Below are 22,254 nucleotides of genomic sequence, written 5' to 3'. Positions count from 1 at the left end.
CGTGGACGAGCTAGAATCAGAACCAGAACCACCAGCGCGGCCCTCACTGCGCCAGGCCTGCTCTCAGCGTCTAACCGTAGTTGCTCACCTGATGGCTGCGCCCATGAGGGAGATGCTGCTGTTACGCCCGTTTTACAGATGAAGTCACCTGCCCCGAGGCTTGACGCTAGCCGGGACAGAACCCTACTGGGCTCTTCGCCGAAGGGTCTCGGGGCAGCTACTCCGCCACCTACCAAGTGGCCCTTCAAAGAGGTGGCAGTGGGAGCAGCGGGGGCAGTGGGCCCTGAGTCCTGTCACAGTCTGGACCTGGAGCCCGGGTAGGGCCTGCATCCCACCCCTGGGGCAGACAGGGCCCTGAGCCCAGCCGCCAGCCCCAGGCGGAGCCCAGATCCCGGAGGGGGAAGGCGCTGGCTGCTGTCCTGAACAGAGCCTGGGCAGGGTCCCCTCGCGGTTGAAGGAGAGCGAGGCTGCGTCCGCAGGGCTCTGAGCGACCCAGGGTGTCTGGGTCTGAGCGCCCCGCCCCCGTAGGCCCCGCCCAGCTCTCCCTCGGGACTTCACCTGGTCACGGCCCCTCTGCTGAGGCAGCTCTGGGGACCGCACCACGGCCACGTCCCGTGACGGGGGGCCTGGCTGAGGGCAGCCGCCTGGACCCCCAGGGGAGCCCCACCCCCTCACCCAGATGTGCTGAGCCCCGCGGCAGCGGGCTCTAGCGTGGCTTCCCAGGGTCCAGGCCCCTCCCCAGGCCCCAGTGCTAGGGGCGCTCTGCATGATGGATGGGGGGTGCTTGCACCCCAGATTCTCGGGGAGATGGGGAAGCCGGGGTCGATCCATCTGTCACCTTCCTGGGGGCTAAATCCCCCTTTCTCCAGAAGGCTGGGAAACCTCTAGTGTTTAGAAAATCAATCATAACTCGAGCTAAACCCCAGGGCCGGACAGAGACACTGAGGGGAAGTGACACGGGCAAACGCTCATCACCTCCCTAAAGACGCTGTCTCCGTGGCTCTCCTGGCACACGGGCGTCCTGTGTGTGGCTCAGCCCCAATCCATTCGCGGTGCGCACTTGGAAATTAAATTCCCTTTAGCAAAGCGAGCCTGGCTTCAATCAGCCCGCAGCACGTTTTCCCATCCCCAGCCCGCCCCCCACCAGCAGCATCTTTTAAGTATGCAAATGGAGACACCTTGCTAACCGGCTAGCAGATTGATCCTGCAGTTTCATCAGGGAAATGAGATTAAAGTGGAACCAGGAGGCTGCGGGGCTGCCCCACGTGCTCTGCCCTTCAGCTGCTGGGGTCCGCCTGGACACAGCTCTCTGAGGCCCGCCTGGCCCCTGACCCCTGCCTCCCGCTGTAGAGGGCGGGGGTGGCCCTGACCTTGAGAGCTTCCGGAGAGCGCAGGGGTGCTGGACGCCTGCCGCAGGACTCCCAGCTGGGTCGATCCCACCAGCACCTCTTCCCTGGCATGGGAAGGCAGGTCCCTGAAGTGTCCCCTCCCGTGGCCTGTGCACCCCCAATCAGATTGACTGGTGAACGTGATAGGAATTCAGGCCCTGGACCCCAGGAAGACCCCACAATGCAGTAGGGGGGCTTCTGGGAGCCTGCAGTTCCCCTCTCTCGGGGTTCGATGCCCACCCCTGAACTTCCTCCTTTGCACCCACGCGCCCAGGTCATTCCATGGACGCCCAGGGCTCCTGCCCAAGCCAGGCCTGGCGCTGGATCCTGGAGACACAGAAGAGACGCCGCCCCCATCCCCACCCGGACCCCCAGCCAGCCAGACCGTGGCTTCCCAAGGAGGATCTCCAGGAGAGGGAGGGGGTCTTCAGAACCCTCCAGGATGGCTCTGAGGCAGTGGGATTTCAGGCTGGGGAACAGGGGGTGCGGGACCTGTGGCCGAAGCCTCTGCCCAGGGGCCCCGCCACCCGGGGTCCCATGGTACAGACAGGTGGGGACCCAGCGGCCGCCGGTCCCAAGCCAGAGCAGGCCCCGGGGGGCTCACGCGGGTCATGACCTCGTGCCTCCCTGCGTGGCCCTCAAGCCAGGCTGCGGCTGCGCCCAGAGGCAGGAAGGCTATGGGACGTGCCTGGGACGAGGGTGGCTTCCAAGTACTTGGTCAACCTTTCCCGAGCCACGCTTGGTGCCCTGCCCCCACTCAGGCCGCCCGGGAACTGGACGGTTCAGGCCCAGACCTACCCCGGGGGCCACCAGGTATAGTTGCCAGGGCTGTCCTGCCAACGTGCGCAGGAAATCTGGGTAATTAAATATATCATGATGACGAGGGGCAGAGGGTAGAGGCGGGGGGGGGGCAGTGCGCAGGATGACAGGTGACCCGCAGCACAGGGCCCAGCGCGGCCAGGCCCTCCGCCCAGCCTCCCGGGGTGCCTCAGGGCCTTTGCACCTGCCACTTCCTCCCCCGGGGCCTCGTGTGGCCTGCTCCTTCCTGCCACTCAGGAATCAGCTCACAGGCACTTCCCAGGCGGCTGAAGGGATCAGCCCGGTCGGCTGCCTCCATCCCGACATCCCGGACTTGCCCTGTTATGTGTTTTGCTTCATCTGACTCTATGAGGCCAGGACTCTGTGGAGAGCAGAGCTGGGCTCCCTGGACTCAGCCCCCGGTAGACACTGTCCTGGAACCTGCCGGTGTGTGTCTCCCTGACCCTCCCACCAGCCCGGGGGGCTTGTTTCCCCATTTTACAGGCCACCCGCCTCTAATAAGGGCAGAACTGGGCCCAGAGCCCTGCTCGCCAGCCCAGGCCCCGTCTCCCCGAAAGGGAACATGTGGGTAGACCAGGAGGGGGGTGCCGGGCGTCCTGGGTCTCACGGGAGCCCCTCTATGTCTGCCATGCCAGGGTGGGGAGCAGGAAAGCGCCCCATCTCTGATTTAGAGCTATAACGTTAATTATGATGCGTGATTCCAACCGTAATTAAACTGATTCATTCCCAACAATCAAAGCTACACTGCATAATATATTTAATTAGCCAGATTTCCTATGCACATTGGCGGGACGGAACTGGCAAGTTCTCGGTGTAATACACTTAATTCTGAAATAAATCATTGTTTGGAGAGACACTCGCACAGCCCACCCCACCCAGGGGACCAGGGGCACTCGGGGAAGGGCTCGGGCACAGCCGGCCCTGGGGCTGGAATGATGGGCAATTCCGAGGGCATATTCAGTCTGGAAGTCCCTCCTCGTGCTGGGGAGGTGAGTGAGAGGGCCAGTCCTGGGGCCGGGGGCAGGGGCTGTGGGGGAGGCTGAGGGATACCCCGTGACTCCTCGAGAAATCTCAGGGCTGCCATTTCAACAGACGCGAGAACCAGAAGGTCCACCTTGGGTTGGGGAGGAACAGGCCTCGTGGGGAAGGTCTGAGCCCCATGACCGGGGAGGCCCCGTCCTCGGCAAGGGTCTCCCCACATCTCTGCCCCGCGCCCCCATGGTGAGCTCTGGCCCCAGACCCTGGGGACAAGGGTGCCCCTGCTGCCCTCGGGTACCACCCCTCCGGCACGCCCACCTCCCCTCTGGGTCCCCTGGGCAACGCCTCCACTCCTGTAACCAGAGGAACTTCCCTGACCTTGGTGTTTCGATGAAAGACGGGCCTTGCCAGGCTCCAGGCACAGCCGGCAGTGCGCCCCCCGCCCCAGGCTCCTCTGGGCCCTGTGTCCCCCGTTGCAGCCCAACCCTGGCTGCCCAGCTCTTGCAGCTCTGGGAGGACCAGGCCCCTGGCGGCCAGAATCCACACAGCAAGAGCCAGGGGCTCAGAGACGACGTGCCCAGGACCAGACCGGTTCCCTCCCTCACGGCGAGTCCTGGGGGAGAGCGGCCTGCCTGCCTCCCCCTGGACAGCTGGCCCACCCCCCCGACACCCCACACCCCCATCCCCCCACCCCCACACCCCCACACCCCCACCCCCATCCCCCACACCCCCCACACCCCATCCCCCCCATCCCCCCCCACCCCCCCCACCCCCACCCCAGCCCCCACCCCCCATCCCCCATCCCCCCCACCCCCGGCTCTGGTTACCGCATGCGTCTCCATCTGCCACCCACGTGGCCGGGCCTTGTGCATAATTCAGGTGCCTTGGAGAGGCCCCAGCGAACGAGCATTGACGAGGCCCGACGGGCCTGATCGGATGTCGTGACATCGGACACGCGATGAGCAGGACGGGTGTCCTTTTGCCCGTCTGGGCTTTGGTGACAGTGGGCAGGGAGCAGTGTGGGTGGTCTCCCGGGTGTGGGGGGCTCTGTTGACTGCAGGTGCCCCAGACACAGCCAGGGGTTGGGCTGCTCCAGTGGGCTGTGGGCAGCGGTTGGCTCGGACCCCAGCCCCACCCCTCTCCTGCTGGTGGCAGCCCTCAGGCCTCAGTCTCCTCATCTGTGAAATGGACCCAGGGCAGGCCCTGCCACTCACGGTTGGAAAGGCATGAGGACGAGCACCGGTGAGGGCTGCCCCAAGGCACGGCCAGCCGTGGCCTCTGGAGGCCCAGCAGCCTGGTCAGCTCGAGGCTGGAGTCCTGGAGACCCGGACTGGAGCCTGGGCGGCTGCTCTGGCCCTCAGGGCACATCCTCCCCTCCCCAGGCCACGCCCTCTCGCTCGATGAAACTGGAGAGGTGGTTCTGGCCTCTCACGTCTGACTCTAAAATGAGATCTCAGACCTCGGTCTGCAGCACCCAGAGCGCCCAGCCATCCCCAAGGGGCCACGGAGCAGCTCCAAGGGGCCACTGTGCAGCCACCGCATCTCTGTCCTGACGCTTGTGGGTTTCCCTGGAGGTCCGGGCTTCGGGGCTCTTCATCCCGGCCTTGCCACGGGCCACTGGGTGATGGGATAGCTCACTGCCCCCCTCTCCAGGGAGGACACCGGCCAGGGGCTGACCCTTCGCAGGACGTCCTGGCCTGAATCTCAGGTATAATCACCACAAGGAGTTCTCAGCCTGGACGGAGAATGGGGCGTGGGGCACGCTTGCTCCGCATGACCCCATCTGCAGGTGGCTGCTTCCAGCAGGACCTCGGCCGGGCCACACGCTCTCAGGACAGCCAGGCACAGAGGAGCCAACCTCCAGGACCACAAAGCTGCCCTAACCTCATCTCCCCCAGACTCCTGGCCCCCGGGGAGCGTGGCCAAGCTGAGCAGAGAGAAGGCATCCTCTGTAGTGTGGCCACCGCCAGGGCCTCTGCCCCCTCCTTCTCGGTCCAGGGGTCCCGCTTGGAAAGGTGTTGTGGGGACCAAAACAGGCGAGAGCCCAGGCGGGGAGGGGCTCACCCAGGGCCCCAGGAAACCCTCCCAGGCCTGCCAGTTCCTGGGGCGCTGTGCCTGCCCATCGTGGCCCAGGGTTAGGCACCCCCAGCTCTCTTCTCGCGTGGGCACCTGCAGACCGGGTAACCTGAGCTCCTCTGCTGCTGCTGCTGCTTTTTCCAGAAAAGAGGGCTCCCTCCCCTTAAATAATTGATGGAAGGCATTAACAATTGACCCTGCCGAACATCTGGCAGGTGGAGGGCTTTTCACCCAGGCAGCAGCATCAGGTTCAGCTGACTTTGCAGAAGGAGGGGTGCTGGCTGGGTGGGGGGCAGGGCACTGAGCTGTGCCCACTCCCTGCCCCCGCCTGGCCCCCACGACCAGGGCACCCTCTCTGCAACATGGGGTTTGCCAGGGCAGGGGTGTCCCTCTGCAAAGGGGGCTGCCGGGTGCCTGGGCTGGGGCAGGCGCTCACGAGTACACACTCTCACCCCCCACAAGCACGTACGGACACACCAGTCACACACACCACACATGTACACAACGCTGCACACACACGTGCAAACACGTCACACGTGCACTCACGCACCATGCACGACACACACATGCGCACTTGCACGCCTGGGCACGCACACTTCCCATGAGCGCACGGCAGGTTGTGCGTGCACGTGCTCGCTTGCACACGTGCGTGCACTTACACTGATGCACACACCACATACATGTGCACAGTCCCTTCTGTGAGGGCGACCTGCCATCTCGGCTGGCTCCGGGGACGGCAGGGACCTCTTCCAGCCCAGGTTGGGAAGTTCCTTCCTTGCCCGACCCTGGAGGTGGGAAAGAAGAACAGGCAGTCCTGCACCCTGGTTGTAGAAGCAGCAACTGGCAGACCGACTGGCCAGCGTCTTTCCTGCTGAGGTCCGACCGCACCGGAGCGGGCGGGAGCCTTAGGATGCAGGCCTGGGTGCGAGGGGCCGGGGGGTGGAGGTGTGGGCCGGTGACTGCAGGCTGCGGGCAGGGCGATGTGGCGATTGGGGGCAAGGGGCCGGAGAGGCAGCCAGACCCCTGGGGCCTGGCGGGGGGGGGTGCGGTTTGCTGACCACTGGTCCCCAGCGAGGGCTTTGCTCTCTCAGACCCATCAGAGTCCAACAGAGGGATGCACAGGGAATCCCTGGTGAAGGGGCTGCCAGCTCCGGGGCTTTCTGGACTCAGGTACTAGGTCTCGGAGTGATGTCTGTGGAGAGGAAACGGAAGAGCTCCCAAAGCCAGCCACACCCCTTGTTTGGGGTTGAGGAGGAGCTGGGGGGGCGGGAGGCTTGCATCCCCAGCCCAGGGGCCCTGGATGGGTGGCTGGGATAAGCAAGCCAGTGCCAAGTGAGGGCCTCGGACACTCACCTGCCTTCCCCGCCTCCCAAGCCCGGCCCCAGCCAGGGGGCACCTGACACTCTGGGTCCTGCAGGACCCGCCCAGCAGGAGCAGCCCCGCCCACTGGCACCCCGCACCTGGGAAGTGCGCCCCACCTCCCCAGCCCCACCCAAGTCAATGATTTCGTCGTTACAGAAGCGTCCCTTAGTTGTCCCTAAGTTACTGGACTTCCAAGGGTGTCTTCCGGTCGACGTTTCTGCCAACCTTGACCCTGCCCGGGGCGCAGGGTGGTATTCCGTGTTCACGTGGCCCTGCCCCCCACCTCCCTCAAAGCAGAGGCCCCTAGACTGTGGAGCTGGGCGGGGTGTGGGGGCAGCATCCCTGTGGGTCCAGAAACTCCCTCCGTGAGCCTGCCCCAGACGGGACCTGTGACCCGGGGCACCTGGGAACCGCCCGCCGTGGAGAAGGGGGATGGGTGGGCCGCAGCAGCGCTCAGACCTCGGTGGGGCAGGGCACCCGCCAAAGGCTGGCAATCAGGGGATGGGCTGGGGTCGGTGGGCAAAGAGTAGATGAGCCCCTGGCCCTGCACCTGGGAAGGGGTTGGGGGGCTGCCCTGGGGGAGGGGGGTCCCACCCGGCTCTGCACATCCCCGCCAGCCTCACCAGGCTCAGGGACTCCGATTTCCCAGTAACTGGTCCCAGCTGGTCCAAAACCTTCCCAAGTGATGCTCATGGGTGGTGGGGGTGGGAGCCTGTCCCAAGAAAGCCCCCCAGACCTTGACCCAGACCCCTGGTGGGGAGGGATGAGGAGGTGCCTTCCTGGGCCCCAGACTTGGGACAGGCCAGGCTGGGTGCCCTCGGTGCACAGGGGGATTCTGCCATTCCACCTCTCGCAGGGTTGGGGCACATCGGGGAAGCAGAGGGGAGGCGGGGCCTTCTCCTCTCCTGCCCCTTGTCGGTCCCTGTGGCTGGGCTGCCCACACGTCAACACAGAAGGAAACGGATCTGTGGAAGTGAGCGCCCACAAGGGCCCTGGGTGGGGGCCTTGCTCCAGGCCTCACGGGAGAGGGTGTAGCTGGGACTCCCTGTCCAGGGTCCCCCCTCAGCTTCCCCTTCCCAAGATGGACTGGAGACCCTGGTGTCAGAAAGGCAGCCGGGCCACGGGGCAGCCTCCAGTCCAGGTAAGGGGAGCAGTGGGAGGAGCCCCATCCCCGGGCTGCAGGACCGTCACTCCCCTCACCCCCAGCCCATCAGTAAGGGAGGGTGGAACCCTCATGGTGACTCTGGCTGGGCCTTCCCAGGAGGCCTCCCACCTCTGCACCCACACACAGGGCCAGGGCTGCGGGGCACTGGGCACCAACAAGACAAACACAGGTCCCCACCCTGCTTGCCCCCAAGGGAAACATCACCAGGGCCCCTCTTCCTGGGCTGCCAGCAGCCCTTTCCCCAGACCTGGCCCAGCAGCCACCCAGGCGAACCCAACTCGGAAGGGGCCGTCTCCTCCCCGGGGGTTCTGCGACCTGGCCTGGCCTGGGCCATCTCTATCCTTGGCCAGCCTCCAAGGTCACCGAGGGTGGAGGCCACCTGGGACTCATGGAAACGTGAATAACAAGTTTAGATTTTTCCAGTTTTACAACCCGGAGACAGGCCTTCAAACAGCCGCACTGTGCAGAGAGGTGGGGGTCTGGCTTTATGAGGGAAGCGCGGAGGCCCCAGGCACGCACGCCCCATCGTCACCCCAGGACTCCCTCCCTGGGGAACCTCTGGCCATGAGTGATGACGCCAGGAGGCCTGGGGGACCGTCCCTTCGACTCACAGAATAGTGATTCTAGCCCTCACTCATTGATCTCCCTGAGTTTTTAAAGCAAATTTTATTTGTTTGGGGTTTCTAGTCATTAAGTTAGAGCCAGGAAGATAGAGCAAAATCAATAGCTGTGGACACAGCAAGCCCGTCCGTATCGTGATGTAAAACAGGCAGAATAAACCGCAGCCCGGCTTCAGGCTGGGGGAAGGGCCCCGGGCGCACGGGGGGACGGTGGGCATCCTGGAGGACCCTCCCTGACCTCAAAGGGGAACTGTGGGGCTGGCAGGGTCGGCCAGGCGCCCGGGCGGAACCGCAGGCCGGGTGTCCTAGGGCCTCCTGCTGCCCGTCGAACCCTCTGCTCGTTGAAAGTTCTTTAATCCGAACAGCGGATGTGCGTCTGGGGAAGGTGAGTGCGTGACTCAGCCCAGGAAGTGCGCCAAGCTTTGCAGATGGTGCCAACCGCACGAGCCCCCTACTGCCTCGCTGCCAGCCGAAGGCCCGGCGGGGGCGTGGCCAGCGGAGACCCCGCTGCACGCTGGTCTGACCCCCCTTTCACTGGGCACCACACGCCAGGGCTTTATCCACTCGGGCGTCTACCGTCACAGCCCTGGGAAGAGGGCTGAGCGTCTTGGGACGGGCGCCGGGCACAGCTGCACCAGGCGTTTGACTGGGACCAGGTGAGGGCAGGATTAAGCCGCAGAGAGCGGCAGTGACAACGCTGACACGGTTGCTGCCCTGGAACGCTCCCCATGCTGCTGGGGTGGCCAGAGCCCCGCAGGGGCTGCGGTCCTCAGGCTCCAGGTGGGGTGCATGGAGGGGCTGTGTCAGGGTGGGACAGGTCCCAGCAGGGAAGAAAGCTGGCAGAGTCCCTCAGTCCAAGAGTTTCCAGAAGCCTCTCATCACCAGGGAGCCACACACGTGCCCCTGTCACTAGGATGTGGCTGCAAAGCCCACGGCCTCTGGCTTCTCAAGCTCAGCCCCTTGCAGGACGGGGCTGGGAAGGCGGGCAGGCAGCCTGGATCCACCTCTATTTATAATTCACACGCCGTGCAGTTCACCCCGTTGCAGCGCACAGTTCGTGGCTTTTAATATATTCACAGATGTGCGCTGCCGTCACCAAGGCCAATTTTCGAACATTTTCATCATCTCGGAAAGAAGCCCTGGGAAATCCCGACGCGGGCTCCGAGAAGGAGGAACCTGGAGGACGCTGTGCTGAGTGAAAAAGGCAGATGTAAAAGGACCGGTCCTACGGGGTCCATTCATGGGAGGGCCTGGAAGAGTCAAACCCAGAGAGACAGGAAGTAGATGCGGGTGGGCGGGGTCAGGGTCCGGGGGAGTGGGGAAGGGAGCGTCTAGTGGGGCCAGAGCTTCAGTTTGGGAAGATGAGAACCATCTGGAAACGGATGTGGTGACGGTGGCACAACAACGTGAATGTGCTTTTTGATGCCTTGAGTGGTTAAGATGGTGGATTTCGTGTCATGTGTATTTTGCAACTTAAAAAGTAAAAGAAGGAAAGAAGTCTTGTACCCCTTGGTTCTCACCGCAAACCCCCCATCCCAGCCCCTGGCAATCGCTGGTCCACTGTCTGTCCGTTGCACACTTCACATTAACGGGACCCCACCCAAGCGGGCTTTTGTGTCTGGTTCCTCTCACTCGGCATCGTGTTTCTGAGGTCCCTCCGTGCTGTACGTGTCGATGCTTCACCCCTTTTTATCACCTAATAATATGCCATCCGGTGGATAGAGCGCGTTTTGTTTATCCATTCATCAAGGGATGGACATCTGGGTTGTTTCCCCTTTGACCTTTAGGCATAAAGCCGCTTTGGTCACACGTGCACCATCTCCCGCATGGACGCGTGTTTGCGGTCCTCTCGGTGTGGACCCAGCAGTGGAATCGCTGGGGCAAACGCTCACTCCAGGTTCAGGTGTTGGAGGGACCAGCAGGCTGCTCCCAACCTCTATTTTTTTTTTTTTTTTTTTTGGCGGTACGTGGGCCTCTCACTGTTGTGGCCTCTCCCGCTGCGGAGCACAGGCTCCGGACGCGCAGGCTCAGCGGCCATGGCTCACGGGCCCAGCCGCTCCGCGGCATGTGGGATCTTCCCGGACCGGGGCACGAACCCGTGTCCCCTGCATCGGCAGGCAGACTCTCAACCACTGCGCCACCAGGGAAGCCCCAACCTCTATTTTTTAAAGGTGGTTTCGGGATTCACCATGATTAGGGAGGAGAAATTTCCCTTTACAGAAGATGTTCTCAGCCCAGGGAGGACCCGGGGGTCAAAGATCGCCGTTGCGTATCAGGCAGGAGGGTGTCCAGTCCTCCCGAGGCGTTTGGGAATGAAAGATCGCTGCCCCATGCCCTGCCCTAGACGGTCCAGGCGTTTAATCTCACAGGTGACCTCAGGGTCCACAACTCCTGCCTTCTCTCTCGGAGGATGAGCAGAGGCGTTTCTGCTACAAGCATCACTGGTTTTCTTGCCTCCTTTTCTCGCCTAGGCCATCAGGCCCCAGTGCAGCCACCGCCTGGCACTCTGCTCTCTGGCGGGATCGCCGCAGTAGGGGTCTCTGGAGGGCAGGCCCACTCGCCCCTCATACACTGGGAGAGAGGGCGGGGCAGCCCCCTTCCCCCAATCCGGAGCCCCTCCGAATCAGAGCACATGTCATTGTCTGCTGGGACCTCTCGAGGAGACCCCTGTCCATCCCCCAGGCTGGGGGCACCAGCAGAGGCCTGAGCCACTGTAGGCACTTGTGCTGCAGGGTTTCCAGAAACCCCGCCGGGCAGCAAGGTCATGGCCCTGCCCACCTTTCCTGTTAGGGAAACTGCCTGGTTGAGGGGAGCCCGCAGCTCCAGGTGGGAATCTTCAACTGACAAAACCTAAGGTATGTGTGGGGGGCTGGGAAAGGGAGCGGGAGGTGAGGCACTGGGGGGAGGAGCGGTGGGGGGGAGGGACGGCCACAGGGACCCTGCGGACCGGAGGGTGGGAGCAAACCTCCCACTTCAGGAAGCTTTTCCTTTTGGTCCGTCCAACTCCACCCCCCAGAATTTGGGAGTTCACGGAATAGAGGATTTGGGCACTTGGATTCCACAGAAAATTAAATCAATTACCAAGTCTAATAACGAACCCCAGGTTTTTAATTAAACTCAGCTTAATTAAATGGTGAGCCCGGCTCTGTCGATGCCCTGATCAGGCCCTGGGGGGCTCGGAGCATCCGAGGAGACCACACGGTGCTGCTGGGAGGGGGATCGATGGGCCGCAGCCACAGGGCTCGGGGGTGGGGTAGCGTGTTTCACACGGCAGGTGTGGCGACGTGACGGGTCACACTGCAGAGAGCCAACACCTCCTGGCTCAGCTGGGAAGACCTTGGAGACGCCCAGCCATTCGACAGAGGGGACTGAGGCCCCCCGAGAGCCAGCAACAGCTCGAGGTCACACAGCAAGCTGGCACCGGGCCTCCCCACTACTTGGCCTAGGGCACCTGGCAGCCGAGCCCCAGCCCCCTCTTCTTGCGGTGGCCCGGCTCCAGGGGTCTCGGTGTCCTAGGGCAGAGGCAGCAGCGGCAGCCGAGGCAGCTCCCAGCCCGGACTCCACGACCAGGCTGGTCCTCTCCGCCTCCAGAGCCCCGGGCTGGGCCCCCCTCCGCCCACGTACCTCCTCCTCTCCGTACGGCCTCCTCATGCCCTGTTGGCCCTGAGCCCAGGGTCTTAGCAGTCAGTGGAAGCAAAGGCCAGGCCTGGCCAGAGCTGTCGTGCTTCCACAGAAGCCATCTGTGCCGGGGCCTGGGCACTGGGCACCAGCCCCACTGGCCCTCAGGCCACCAGCTGCCCAGCCCCACGCACTGAGCTCCATGGGGGTGACCCCGTGGCCAAGCAGGATGCGGCGGCTGCCCGGGCTGCAGTGGGCCAGGGGAACAGGCCTGGGGGCTTTTCAGGGTTCATGGGGAGGCCTTGCTCCAGAGGCTGCGGAGGGTCCCTCGAGGGCCCTGTGTGGGCAGTAAACGGACCTGCACCCCGTCCCGGCCATCACAGAATTGTGTGCTTTTGACCTCTTGCCTCTTCTGTAGATCGGAGGTCAAACAGTGGTGTTTCCTGAGGCCGCCAGGCAGATTCAAGGCCATCCGGGGCAGGTAATGAACAGAAACTACATCAAATGCAGCCAGTTTGACCAAAAGAGACCCCAGCAGGGCCCCTCCTGGACGCTTCAGCCAGGCTTCCCAAGCCAGCCTGAACTCACCCCATTGGGAGCTCATGCTGTTTCTGATGAATTTCTGCCAGCTGTCCCAGGCAGCCCCAGGGCAGGGAGCGGCCCCTCACCCTGGTACCCTCGGTACCCAGCAGTCCGCCTTGCAATCGCAGCTGAGACACCCCAGAGGGCACCAGCCTCCCTCCCCGACGGCACTGTCCATCCAGCTGTGCAACCCCTTCAGGAGCTGCTGAGGCCACTTGGCTCCTTCTGGCCTCACCCTTCCCCCCTGCAGCATCCTGTCCCCCTCCCCCTCCTCCCTGCACCCCACCCAGGTGCCCAGAATCTGATGGATGTGTGTCGACGTGACTCTCTGTGCTGGAAACTTCCTACCCCGGGCGTCAAGAACTAAACGGCATAATAATAAAAAAAGAACCTTCACAGCGATTGTCTGATCTAAATTTATTTCATAACATGCAGAATTAATAAGATACCGGCTTTAAGGCAACCATGGCAACCGAATGCAGAAAAGCCTGTCCCTGCAAATAGATGAATTCATAAATAACCCTGAAGTGCTGATATCAACACTGCTTCCATGCTAATGCATCCGGCGCCCCTGTGACCGTGTCCGGCCAGAGCAGCAAGGCGTGGCCCCACCAGGGGTGACTGTCCCCAACTGTTACCTGGAGCTGGCATGAGGTGGGTGAGTGTTCTGTGGCTGGTCAAATGGGGGTCCTTGCTGAGCTCTGGCTCCCGTGGGGATCCGGTCTGCAGATAAGTGACCCTGGGGGCGGGCGGGGTAGACACAGTTGAGTCTCCCCGCGACTCTGACAGCCAGGTGGTGTGGCCTCTGGCCCTTCCTCCCAGGGCACAAGACGATTCATGGAAGAAGGCACTTGTTCATCCGTGGAATCATTCACACGTTCGACAAAAGAACGTGGGGTGCAGCGGTGAGCGAGGTGGGCCGCACAGGAGCCTCTGGGGGAGTCGCTGGACACACGAGCAGATTGCCGGCCTCCAAGCGGCCCGCTCCGCGCTGAGTGACACCCCCCTGTAGACTTTCCCTGTGCCCTTGACTGAGAGCTGGTCGGGTGCCTTGCCTGCCCGTGGCCTACAGTTTTGGCAGCCCTGGCTCTTCCATTTAGCATGTGACGACGAAACAGCTCAGTGTGGCCGTGATTCTGCCCAGGAGCATGAGTGGCCCACAGAGGGGGCGCCACTGCACTGCCCGACTGGCCACCGGAAGGATGCGCTTCCCAGGTGTTTGTCCTCTGAGTGGAGTCTGGCGCTGCCATTGGGAGCTGCGCGCTGAGGCCGGCGGTCCGTCCTCCTCCTGGCTGGCCGGTCCTGAGGGTGTGCGTTCCTTCACCCCCAAACCTGAGTCTCCCCTTCTGAAGCGCGTGAATACGAAACTGTGGACTTTGGGTGATTACGAGTGTCAACACAGGTTCATCAATTGTAATAAATGGACTGCTGGGGGGGGGGGATGGTAATGGGGGAGCCTGTGCTTGTGCGGGGAGGGGAGTGGTAAACGGGGAAATCTCTGTACCTTCCTCTCACTTTTGCTGCGAACCTAAAACTGCTCTAAAAAAGTGGTCTATACATACATATTTAAAGTGACACCGTCAGAGGTCATTGCCATTTTTACTTAAGCGTTTTTTCAGCACAACTCCTTATAAGAAGACTTTCTCAGCTTGCCGGGTGGTCCCCCCAGACCTAAAGGAACTGGCTTCCTCAGGCTCGCAGGTCCGCGAGTCCCCCTTGTGCCTGGAAGACTCCTTTGCCCAAGAGATGTTTGTCTCAAACCCGAGGAGCTGTCTGGACACGGTGGGCAGGGGCACCGCTGCCTGGGGTGGGGCAGACCCAGGCTGTGCCCCAAACCCCCGGGGAGAAGAGAGCAGGAGCCAGTCGACGGGGCTGTGAGACTCCTGTCCGCACCTGCCCAGCAGCCCTGACCACCCACCAGACACCTGGGCCAGGAAATCAGTGGCGGGCTCCTGCAAGGCTGGCGGCTTGCTTCGGGGCCCTCGACATTCTCCGCAGCACTACAGCGGCCCCCCGAGGGCCCAACCAGTGCCCAGCAGCCCCACTCACCTCCTTTAATGGGAGGTCATAATGCCCATCTCCTAGGGGTGGCCCCACCCGGGCAGCAGGAGCCTGGGTGATCGATCGTCCTGCTGGACCCATGACCCCACCGGGTTTCTTGTGTAGGTGTCTGGTGCCGGCCTTAGCCATCCTAGACCTCTGTCCAGAGTCAGGCTTCTTAACCTCTGCACCTTCATTTTCTTACCCACCTCCTCCCCTTGTATATGCATCTCTCTCTGTCTCTTCTCTCTACACACAAGCCCAGGCCTGTGCTGCGGGTCATCCCCCATCCGGTGCGTCCCTGCAAGAAACACCTGCAGCCCCTCCGCGCCCCACCTGATCAGGACTCATCCTGTTTCAGGAGGAAGGCTGCTGGGGTGGGGGTGGGGCTGCAGAGCGAGTCCTGCCACTGCCTGCCCCCCCCCCCCCCCCCCCCCCCCCGCGGAACAGGAGGACCAGTGTTCCCAGGAGCCGGTGGAAAGAGAGCGGGCGGCCCCTAGCGCCGCTGGAGGAGCGCGGCTCCAGGCTCCTCGCTGAGCCTCCCCGCCCGCGGCGGGAGGGAGACACGCCCCTCGAGGGGGTGGGGTCTGCCGGGTGAGGTCGCTCGGCCGGTCAAGTGGGCGGGTGCGGACCCCGGAGTGGGCGGGTCAGGACACAAAGCCCTCCTCTTGGCGCGGTCCACTCTCTCCATACCCGGGTGCTCCCCACCTGCTCTGCTGCGGGGGTCCCATGTACAGGGGGTACAAGTTCCTCCTGGAGTCAGCGCTCAGCTCACCCAAAAAAGCCTGGGCTCCCGGCGCGGCTGCACCCTGACCCGCAGCAGCGCACTCCTCATCTTGAGGACTCCCCAGAGCTAGGGCCAGGCGGCAACGCGGCCCGTTTCACGCCCAGCTACCCGGGGAAGACACTGGCACGGAGAGCGCGGACGACCAGCCCGGCCCCGGGATGCGCCAGGGCGCCCCGGGTGCGCGGGGGTGAGCAGGGAGGGGTGCCCCAAGATGAGCCAGGGTGTGCGGAGGTGAGCGGGGGTGCCCCGGGGTGAGCAGGGATGAGCCAGGGTGCCCCGGGCGCGTGGGGGTGAGCAAGGGTGCCCCTGGGTCCCCGCGGTGAGCGGGGGTGAGCAGGGGTGCTCGGCGGGCTCCAGTCGCCCAGCGCCTGCTTAGTCTCCGGGAGACCTACGGCCCCGCCCTGGAGAGACCGAGGCCGCGGCCCGAGTGCGCGGCCCGGCCCGGGGGTGCCCCCTGCCGGCTGCCGCGCGCACCAGCCGGACCGAGCCCGGGCCGCGGAGCTGGGGCGCCTCTGTCCCGGGAGAGCCTTCTGGTGCTGCGGCTCCATCATGCACAGCCTTGCGCGCTGAGATGACTTAAACTGGGGCATACAGATTCCGCTGTCCTTCTCGGAGGGTCAACAGACCAGCCCCCAGAATCCCTTTACTGCTCAGGACACCTGCATGCTGGAATGTCGGAGTCCAGGGGCCTTGCGTCTCCACGGAGCGGGGACGCCACGAGGACGCTGGCCAGGTGACTGCCGCCCAGGCTGGGGCTGCTGCCTCTGCCAGCCAGGAAACCGGATGGGCCCGGAGTCCCCCACCCCCGGCCTCCCTCCAGGGGCACGTGCTGACCGACGCTCTGCCCCTGCCCGGGTTGCGTTTAGTTTATTTCCCTCCACTAAACCCTCAAAGCCCAGAGGGGCCGGAAGGCCTAGGACCCTTGGCCGGGCTGGAGAGCTTCTAGGGGCGCAGAGAGGAGCTCAGAGTCCCAGTGGAGGTAGCTGCAGGAGGACCATTGAAAGCATCTGGAAGGATATAGGGTGTGGCGGGGAGGGGACGGGTCAGTTGAAAAGGCGTGAACAGGGCAGGGACGCGTGCACGCCTTAGTGGACATCCACACAAGGCCACCCACTCGGCTTGTGTGAGGGCTGAGGCCTGGGTCCCATCAGCTGGCACATGAGGCCCACACCCCGCCGTCTGCACAGGGAGAGCCCCTCTCACCTGCTCCTCCACCCCAAGCCTTCTTGCTCTTCCAGCGCTTTTTATGCAAATTCAAGTATTTAGGAATGTACGTTTTTATTGCCCCCGTTTCTTTTTCTTTTTATTGTGGTAAAATATACATAACACAAAATTTACCATCTTAACTTTTTTTTTTTAACCATCTTAACCATTTTTTTTTTTTTTTTTGCGTACGCGGGCCTCTCACTGCTGTGGCCTCTCCCACCGCGGAGCACAGGCTCCGGACGCGCAGGCTCAGCGGCCATGGCTCACGGGCCCAGCCGCTCCGCGGCATGTGGGATCTTCCCGGACCGGGGCACGAACCTGCGTCCCCCGCATCGGCAGGCGGACTCTCAACCACTGCGCCACCAGGGAAGCCCCATCTTAACCATTTTTAAGTGCACAGTTCAGGGGCATTAAGTACATTCTCGTTGTTGTGCAACCATCACTACCATCCTCTCCAGAACTTTCTCATCTTCCCAAACTGAAACTCTGTCCCCATGAAACACTCACTCCCCTCCCCTCCCCCAGCCCTGGCTCCGCCATCTGCTTCCTGTCTGTGGGTTTGACTCCTCTAGGGCCTCACATGGTCGGGATCGCACAGTACTTGTCTGTTGCGTCGGCTGATCTCGCTGAGCGCGATGCTTTCCAGGTTCACTGCCTTTTACTGAAGGAGCTTCCTGCCCCTATGGGCTGACAGTCCAGCAGACAGGCTGTTCTTTGGCCCCGGTGACCCTCAGTGCATTTGCTGGCTAAGACCATGTTGAGCCTAGACACCGTGTTCCAAATAAGTGTCCCCCTTTGCCGTGTCCCAGACCACCAGCCTCTGTGCTTCCATGGAAGCCCATGGCTCCAAGGCCCCCAGAATGATCAGGTCGCAGCTCTCCTTCTCAGAGGCATGGACACTCTTTGCGGCTTGTTTTGCAAATGACAGGAGGAACAATTCCCCTTGGCAGGAGAGGCTGCCGGTTCTCGGAGGCTCTGTCCGTACCAGCGAGAGCAGGCAAGGGGTGTGAAGGCAGAACCGCAGACGGGGAGTTCTCCGCCCCCCAGCCCCGAACCTCGCGCCTCAGTCGTTGTCTGCAGCAGAGAGAGCAGGGGTCCAGCCACAGCAATCGTCAGGGGCCTTAAAAAGTTAGCCAGCGTGGGCGATCCATCCCAAGGGAAGGTGAAAGGTGTGCGCGCCCAGGTTTATGTACCAGGGTGCGCATCACAGAATGGTATATGCTCACAAAACACTGACACCAAGGCTCGTGTCCAGCTGGAGAGGAATGATGAGGTGACAGGACATTGTGCACCAGAACACAGGTGGCCCCAAAGGCCAGGTTTATGAAGAGTGTCCACTGACATGGAAAGCGTTCCTTACGAAAGGCCAAGTGGGAGAGAGCAGAATGCAAACCCAGGTACCCAACAGAGTCCCGCTTTGACAATTAAATACAATACTAGAGCACTTCGCCGGAGGAGTGCAGACACCAAGGAACACAGCTTGTCCCCCCGCGTCCCAGGGCAAAGCCGGGCTTGTCCCCAAGGGGCCCCACAGGGCAGCTGGGGAAGCAGCGGAGGCAGGGTGTGTGCTGATGGCTTAGCAGAGGCCACGTCCACCAAAACGTAGGGAGAGGGGTAAAGAGGGGCCCTGGGAGAGAGGGGGGTCCCGAGGTGGGGTCCCGAGATCCGCGCAGCAGTCAGGAGCTCAGACTGAAGCACGGAGACCCAACCGCCCCGATCAGCTCGACCAGGTGTACGTGAGCCTCCCCTCTCCCTCTCTCCGTCTCTCCCTCCTCGTGTGTGTTTTCCTTTTCTCCTCTGCTAGAATTACACAGGAAGCAGATTCGGTTCTGGTTGAAACACACTCGCCAGATTTTACAAAAAGAAACACTTCACAAAGCTTCGGTTCCCTTCTTAAAGCACAAAGCCTCGTGCGGTTCTCCTTGGTGATTTGCGCTGGTCTGGGTGGTCCTGTTGGACAGGGAGGTCTTTAGCAGGTACCAAGGGAAACGGGCACACAGCCTTGGTCAGAAGGGAAGCAAAGTGATGGGGCAACGGGACTGCCTGGGTCCCCACCACAGGGTGCACTGGGCGAGCTCGGCTCCGTGCCCACCTCGGGCCAGACCTTGAGTGGAGACCACCTCCTCCCCGTGCAGGCCCAGGCGCAGGTTCACCCTGGCCTGACTGCCTGTCACCACCACCCCACCCCCCACCCCCCCGCAAAATGGACAAAACACAGTTTAAGTCAAAACCCTCATTTAATCAAGAATCAGAGGGAGGAACGGACAGACGCCAAGGGAACCGTTCCCAGTCCATTTCGGTTCCGCTGTTCTGGAAAAGACCAGGAGGGAGCTGGCATCCACACCGATGTGAATGCCAGGGCTTCTGGAGCCAAGCGAACCCAGAGTGGGACTGGTTCCAGATGGTGACTTCCAGGCCCGGCCATCCAGGTGACACATGTGAAGGCTGCTGCCTCCCCAGGGCAGCAGCTGACGGGGATCCAGCCAAGCGCCTGGTGATGCGCTAGACCTCCGCGAGTGGGAGAGGGAAAGGGCCGCCCTGTGGAGACAGGTGGGCCCTGACCTCCCGTCCTGCTACGGCTTAGCCCCGCCCCTGCCCCCGGGGGCGTGACGCACAGCCATCCGTCCTTTCCGGGCCTCCAGATTATTCTGGGGCTGATTAAATGAGCGAATGTAATCACAATCTGAAGCAAGTTAATTGAGAGGATTTATTTGGTCCTGACAGTTTTATGCATGTTTGATTAAGTATTATAAGGTTTGTTTTTGATTTTGCATAATTTACCTTTAAATCCTGCACTGGGGGGGCCCATCAACCATTAACGACCAACATAAACCTCTTTTAAGATGCATCTATTTATGATTTATTTCTGAATGCGGTATCTTCCAGATTTTTTTGGTGCTGTTGCCAAACTGACAAATATGTTAAAAGTAACATTTTGAGCCATTGCGTTCACCTTATAAATCTTCCGGTATGTACACAATTCATTAAAAGTTTTGAAAGAAGTGCAGGTTAGCATTTATATTGCAACAAGTGACATATAAATGCCTATGTTTTTCTTCCAAGCGCGCCATAAAACATACCCGCCCCGCCCGTCTCCTCCGAGCCGGACAAATCGCACACCCTCGGGGGTGATGGTGACTCTGCCACAAATCTTCCCTCCTGTCAGCACAAAACTGTTCAATCAACGGGAGTGTGAGTTGTGTCTTTTGTGAAATTAGCACAGGAGAAAATACAACCTGGGCCGGGGAGCGGGGCGGTGGGTGCTGGAAAGGGGCCAAGCCTCCCCTGCCCGCTTCGCGGCCTGGGTCTGGGTTTCAGGAGGGCACGTCCGTGAGATGGTGGGCCTGCCACCCGGGAGGAGGTCAGGGCCACCAAGGAGACGGGCCGTGTGGTCTCCTTCCCACGGTGAGAGGCCGGGTCCCGGTCCGGGAGCTCGGTCACTGGCAGCATTTAACGCGCACGCATCCTGCCCCGGCCCTGGCTGAGGGCTCCACACTCTGAAACCCTCACCAACAGCCACTGGGGATGCGACATCCAGCTCACGGATGGAGGCTGGACACTTAGGGAGGTTACGTAGCTTAGCCCACCCACTGCAGAGCCCGGGGGGAGTGGGGAGGGAGGGTGGACACACCTCTGACATCAGGGCAAGTCCAGCTGCCTGGGCCACCCCCCGGCGTCACCCCCCAGGCCTGTAGCCGGGGATCTCCGTGCTGCCCCGGCAAGCAGCCCCAGCTGCTTCCCTCCCACGCCCTTTACCCCTGCACCGTGCGCCCAGGGTGCCCGGACTGGAGCCGGGCGAGCTAATGCCCGCGGATGCCACTGGGTGGTGCCAGGCTGAGGCTTGTTTCCCTCCAAAGCCTGGGCCCCCAGTTCTGAATGCCTGGCACAGGGCAGGCACTTAATCAACCAACCAACCAACCCACCAACCAACAACTCAAGTAGTACTGGGCCAGCTGTGTGCCAGGTACCAGGGCTACGGCTGGAGCTTCAGCTCCAGGGGGGTGGGGTGGGGTGGGGGGCGGCGGGAGGCCTCCCTGCCAGGCACCACCATGCTGAGAGTGGGGTGCCCACAGCTAGAAAGTGCTGGAGCCAGAGCTCAACCAGGCAGGCTGGGTCTGGAGCACACGCTCCGGCCACTCCCCTGCCTTCCGTAACTGCTGTCCACTGCTTCTGTGGCGACCTCTGGGGGTCCTACTGGCCCCTGTGACACACTGGCCGAGAATCCACCTTGAGGAGAGGGCATCCTCTCTGGACTCACAGGGCTAAAGGAGGAATCACATCAGGAGTGGGAGATGCTGTGATCTGTTAGCCAGGCACGATGCCCCCCAAAGATAGGCTGGGATTCTGTAACCGAGGACCAGCAAGGAAACAGCCGTTGGTGAGATGACTAGGGATTTTGCCAGAGTGCCAAATCAACTAGTGATGTCTGCAGCGAGTCCGGAGGAGATGGCCCAGTATGCATGCCACGTATTAGCCACCCGTGGGTGGTGAGGAGTTTGGGAGTCAGGCCTGACTTGAGCAGAAACCTCTTTCCTCGTCTGTAAAGTGGAGGCAAGACTATTTCCCTTGAAGGTGGTTATAAGGATGTGAAATATGTTCGCTCAAACCATCTGGGCATGTGACAAGACCACCCCAAACCTGGTACCGTAAAGCAGTAACCTCAGGGTCCATGAGGCGGGGATTTGGACAGGGCCCAGACAGGGCTTCCCTGCTCTGCGCCATCTGGGGGCTCAGCTGGGAAGACTCAGAAGTCAGAGGGTGACCCAGAGGGCTGGAGCCAAAGTCACCTGGAGGGCCATTCACTCGCAGGCCTGACACCTGCCCAGGGACACCCGAAGGCTGGGCTGAGCTGGGCTGCCCATGACAGGCTGTCCACACACCCCCACGTGGGCCTGCACAGAGCAGCAGCTGCTGCTTCCAGGGAGCGTCCCGGAGGCTGAGGACGAGCTGCACAGCCCCGGAGTCACGGGCGTCACTTGGGCCTCAGGGTCTGGCCACTAAGGCAGTCCAAAGCTAAGGGGAGGGAATTCGAGTCCGTCTCTTTTTCTTTTTCCGTGGTTTTCAATGTCACTCCCTTGAGCACATTATCATTTTCACACATTTTACGTTCTTTTTCTTTACATCCTTTTAAAAACAGTTTTTCATTACAGTTTATCATATGATATTGAATAGAGTTCTCAGTGCTATATGGTAGGGCTTCGTTCTTTATCCATCCTATATTTAATAGTTTGTATCTGCTAACCCCAAACTCCCACTCCATCCTTCCCCAAGCCCCCTCCCCCTTGGCAACCACCCGTCTGTTCTCTACGTCCCTGAGTCTGTTTCTGTTTCGTAGACAAGTTCATTTGGGTCGTATTTCAGATTCCACATATAGGTGACATCATATGGTGCTTGTCTTTCTTTTTCTGACTTATTTTACTTAGTACGATAATCTCCAACTGCATCTATGTTGCTGCAAAGGGCATTATTTCAGTCTTTCTATGGCTGAGTAGTATTCCATTATATATATGTACCACATCTTCTTTATCCATTCATCTGTCGACCGACATTTAGGTTGTTTCCATGTCTTGGCCATTGTGAATAGTGCTACTAGGAACATAGGGGTGTGTGTAT

This window comes from Stenella coeruleoalba (genome assembly GCF_951394435.1).
Source record: "Stenella coeruleoalba genome assembly, chromosome: 7".
NCBI classification, from domain to species: domain Eukaryota; kingdom Metazoa; phylum Chordata; class Mammalia; order Artiodactyla; family Delphinidae; genus Stenella; species Stenella coeruleoalba.
The sequence above is the reverse complement of the archived record's forward strand: the minus strand, read 5'-3'. Positions refer to the sequence as shown.